Source organism: Botryllus schlosseri, chromosome 9 (genome assembly GCF_051294905.1).
Source record: "Botryllus schlosseri isolate E-star chromosome 9, Bs_hap1, whole genome shotgun sequence".
NCBI lineage: Eukaryota > Metazoa > Chordata > Ascidiacea > Stolidobranchia > Styelidae > Botryllus > Botryllus schlosseri.
In genome coordinates, this window is record NC_137244.1 from 9,318,224 (window position 1) to 9,323,404 (window position 5,181).

The following is a 5,181-nucleotide window of genomic DNA, read 5'->3' on the forward strand; positions in this document are numbered from 1 at the left end:
GAAGCGGCAGGTTATTGGCCAGATTGATGTTTGGTGCAGATAGGATATAGGGCAATCACAACAGGTTATTTAGTGATACAGTACACAGGCACTGGCGCGGCTATCATTGCATTAATATCAGGAGGATATTTCATGAGCAAAATAAGTCATGATATTCACTCTATTATTAATTGGTTTCAATATTGATTTCGGCTGAGATTTCCTTGAACTATTTTGGTTTGCATAATCATTAGAGCGGCCATGTTTTGATATGTCAAAATCGTAGTAGTACAAAAGTTGCCTATTTCTGAGCCAAAAACGTATTTCGATGCTAAACTACTTCGTTAGGACAGCTATAGTTCCTACCAGAAATGAAGATCTAAGAAGTTGGCTACAATTTTAACATTATGTGGTCAAAAAAAACGCCCTAATAATCAGAGATAGGTTTTAGTATGTATTGCTAAATAAAGACAATATGTTTTCATAATCCAGTCATAATTGATATGGAATAATTATATTTCGAATTACTGACTGAGGATATCATGTGTGCGTAGGGCTTGGCACAATGATTCTCGAATCTGAACATAATATGATTGCGGTGGAGGATACATCAACGAGTCACGACTGGAGCTATTTCACTTCAAAGTCAGCTGTCATAAAATAATCCAGTTTTTGGGCAACATAGTCTTCTTGCTTTGCATGTTGATACTGCCTAGCCATGCAAAGATTCCTCCTATATAAAAAAGAGGTAAACCAACACTATGGCTGAAACCTTGACGTTGGTGTGTTGGCTTTTGTCCAATATCAGCTGGCAGTCCACTTCGCAATGGTGACATATCAAACTGACACATATATCCTCAGTATTTATTATTTTCAATATTTAATATTATATTATGTATATTATTCAATCGACTTTCGCTTGGGTATTGGGGATGCATCGTAGGGCTTTGCCGATCTTTTCATTGCCTTTGATTGGGTGACATGATGGATGTCGTACGCTAGCTGTGAAATATCCGGATTTGTCCGTCTTCTCCCCATTTGTCTCTGCAATCACAATCCCAGTCAATAATCTAACGCAGGGGTGGGCAAACTACGGCCCGCGGGCCGCATGCTGCCCGCAACACCGTTCTGTGCGGCCCGCGAGAGTCTAAATAAACTTTTTAAAAATATTGATACAATGCGTACTAAAAATCGAATTAATGCAGGGACTTGATCAACTTTTTCTTAGTGTATTTCACCTTGATAATTCTTAGACAGTGCATCTGAAGAGGCGCGCGCAGCTGAGCTCGACTGAAAAATGCCTCTAGCACATCTTGCGTGAACGTTCCAAGGGCCAACTTTGGCATTTCTTCGATGAGACGATCGCATAGACCCACCATATTCCGTGACGTGAAAATTAGGCCTTCCATTGTGGGTTTTGCCATCATTCGTTTTGGCTCACCACGACTTGAAGCATATTTCTAAATTACATGATGACCCGAAAATACCTCGAATAATAACTATGAGGAGCTGACCTTCCAACTCAATAATCGATCCGCAAATTCACCCAGCCATGCAATTCTTTCATCGTCCAGGCTGCATATTGGATAACTAATGCGGCATGTGCCGACATTGATTATTGAACCATCTGTTTTAGGTCATAAAATCAAACCCCTTGTTATATAAGTGAAAATTCGTCACTCATACCTTTCCATCATCAGAACAAAATCAGATGTACCGGTTGCTCCCATCCCTTTCAAACAATTTCCAACTTTGTGACTCAATACACCCGTAGCCAAACTGACATTCATCTGGCATGAAAAACGGTCACATTTCAGCCCAGTGAATGATTGCAAGCGCATCATCTATCCCAGTGCTTCTCAACCTATTTCAGTTCGCATCCCACTTTCCATCTAAATTTCATTGCGTGGCCCACCACACACCCTTTCGCGACAAACGTTCAAACCACTACAGACAATAGAGCGAATAGCTGTGGGACTCATGCACTTTGGGACCAAAAACACATTTTCTCCATAAGGCTGTATTGAGTTTAGTCCGAAAGTGCACGAGCCCCGCAGGCCCGTCAATTACATGTTCCAGAATCATCATCCAAAAGTGGAAGAAAATGTTGAAAATATTGACATTTTTCGACTTGGTCTTCGTGGTAGAGAACAGATCTACAAATTGGGATCTATCATCGTTTCTTAAAATGTCTTCGCGGCCCAAGTGGGCCGCAGCCAACCGGCTGAAAAGCACTGATCTAGACCAGAGATGTCAAACATATTTTTTGCCTACTTTAGATCGTGGATTTAAATTAACATGGGCCAATGTAAATCCGGACTGGTAAAGTGACAGGCTGCGCGACTCCACGACAAACAGTTTTTGGATATCCGTCCATAATATATCTTGCCCTCTCCCATTCATGTTCATGTATCGAGATCCCTCTGCTTTCGATGAATAGAGAGTTCCGTGTGGCTGTTAGGATATAAGAATATATCGGGTATGGAATTTCGGGACTGTTTTCACATGGTAGGCCTACTAACATTTAATTTTCATAAGTCAAGTAATACCCAAAATTTTCGTTGCGCTTCGCGCGCAGTAGATACGGCGTGACAAATATGTTTAAACGAAAGTATCACAGTAAGTATACCCCCCCCCCCCCCCACCATAACATTTGATACTATCGTTTCGCAATCTAGCAGTAACATGACGTGTCCAAATCCGGAAAAGTGAACCTTTACTTTTTTTAACGTTAGACTTAGACCTGTTCTAGCAGACCACCGTTGAAACTTTCTGGACAAACGACACATTATATATTACCGCTTTTTTTGTATTTTTTTTCAAATGACGGGCATTATTGTCATTGTTTCAGTTATTGTGTAAACATTTTGAAAACATACGAACTGCCATATTTTTAATTAACGTTTACTAATCGCGCAAAGTGTTGAAGCCGTATCCGACACAACTTGTCACCAATGCTCATTGACTAAACTAGGCGCCTTATAATATGGGGGAGGGCACCATGCCATGATATTCTCTAAAACGGGGTGTTCAAGTAAACAAAGAATTAGTAGCACATTCCATATCAATACTATCATTTACATCCCATGATATGGACGACTGCCTATTCTGTCAAAAATTGACCCCGCCTGGGATGCAACAATATGAATCAAGCTCTTTACTCCTTCCTCATAGCTTTTGGCAGTCCATGCGAACGAATTACGATAGTTTTCAAAACTACTTACTTGAGTAGCTTTAAAGTCAGTCAATTCTAATCCTACTCCAAGTAGTTTTAGGTTGCTTATGGAAGAAGTACTTCTACTCATACTTGAGTAGATTTTTTCATCGCTACTTGTACTTCTACTTGAGTAGCTTTCTTGACTACTTTGACCACCTCTGGTAGTGCTCACCGTACTACAATATAATATGATCTAAAATTATCAGGTAAAGCTACCTTGAGGAGATGCTGAGGATCGGAGCATAGAAAAATTGGCCTTTCAGGAGCCTACGGATTTGGATCAGTAAAGAGTCCATCTGATGGAATCTTCTTTGTCCCAGCAATAACCTGGGCCTAATTTTCATGTCACGGAATATGGTGGGTCTATGCGATCGTCTCATCGAAGAAATGCCCAAGTTGGCCCTTGGAACGTTCACGCAAGATGTGCTAGAGGCATTTTTTGGAAATTTAGTAAGATACTTAAACGTAATAAGGCGTTAGATTATTGACTGGGATTGTGATTGCAGAGACAAATGGGGAGAAGACGGACAAATCCGGATATTCCACAGCTAGCGTACGACATCCATCATGTCACCCAATCAAAGGCAATGAAAAGATCGGCAAAGCCCTACGATGCATCCCCAATACCCAAGCGAAAGTCGATTGAATAATATATATACCCAAGCGAAAGTCGATTGAATAATATATATAAGATAATATTAAATATTGAAAATAATAAATACTGAGGATATATGTGTCAGTTTGATATGTCACCATTGCGAAGTGGACTGCCAGCTGATATTGGACAAAAGCCAACACACCAACGTCAAGGTTTCAGCCATAGTGTTGGTTTACCTCTTTTTTACATAGGAGGAATCTTTGCATGGCTAGGCAGTATCAACATGCAAAGCAAGAAGACTATGTTGCCCAAAAACTGGATTATTTTATGACAGCTGACTTCGAAGTGAAATAGCTCCAGTTGTGACTCGTTGATGCATCCTCCACCGCAATCATATTATGTTCAGATTCGAGAATCATTGTGCCAAGCCCTACGCACACATGATATCCTCAGTCAGTAATTCGAAATATAATTATTCCATATTAATTATGCCTGGATTATGAAAACATATTCTCTTTATTTAGCAATACATACTAAAACCTATCTCTGATTATTAGGGCGTTTTTTTGACCACATAATGTTAAAATTGTAGCCAACTTCTTATCTTCATTTCTGGTAGGAACTATAGCTGTCCTAACGAAGTAGTTTAGCATCGAAAAACGTTTTTGGCTCAGAAATAGGCAACTTTTTACCACTACGATTTTGACAAATTTTGATATGTCAAAAAATGGCCGCTCTAATGATTATACAAACCAAAATAGTTCAAGGAAATCTCAGCCGAAGTCAATATTGAAACCAATTAATAATGGAGTGAATATCATGACTTATTTTGCTCATGAAATATCCTCCTGATATTAATGCAATGATAGCCGCGCCAATGCCTGTGTACTGTATCACTAAATAACCTGTTGTGATTGCCCTATATCCTATCTGCACCAAACATCAATCTGGCCAATAACCTGCCGCTTCATGCTATGAAGCGACAACAAATCTGACGGCATCTGGGCTCTCGACCGTGAATCACGTGTTGCCCATCTATCCGTAGGTTAGTTATCTATACTGCTACTGGCGGCGATTCTGAAAGCGCATTGTATGTAGGTTAACAGATAATGATTTAGGATTGATTAAGGGTATGCTGAGGTACGAAATACATGATGAACAAACAACAGCTGCTTCACAAAAACGTCTAAAGCATGACTGCTTTATTGTGAAAGAAACCGCCGTAGCCTATATGCCTTGTTTTCAACGAGGGAAAGCATAGGCGCTTATGCAAGTGGCGACGGATTCCTAGTTTCAGAAATAATATATCATTATTGAATACAAAGATAAAGCTTAACAATGACACTATAGTTTGTGTGATCTCATTGGGCTCAGGTTGTAGTACATA

At 39.9% G+C, this 5,181-nt stretch overlaps 1 long non-coding RNA gene across 2 annotated transcripts; it reads right to left on the minus strand.

Moving 5' to 3' along the window:
- Positions 1 to 828: 828 nt before the first annotated feature.
- On the minus strand, positions 829 to 4,484 carry LOC145447067 (uncharacterized). Of its 2 annotated transcripts, XR_013917437.1 has the most exons (4): positions 2,254 to 2,554; positions 1,494 to 1,769; positions 1,218 to 1,439; positions 829 to 1,023 (listed from the first exon to the last, which is right to left on the minus strand). It is a non-coding gene; the product is annotated as an uncharacterized LOC145447067 (long non-coding RNA). The 2 variants fall into 2 exon arrangements; XR_013917438.1 differs by lacking the exons at positions 1,494 to 1,769; positions 2,254 to 2,554 and adding an exon at positions 4,127 to 4,484 and having other exon boundaries at positions 1,218 to 1,415.
- Positions 4,485 to 5,181: the final 697 nt, after the last annotated feature.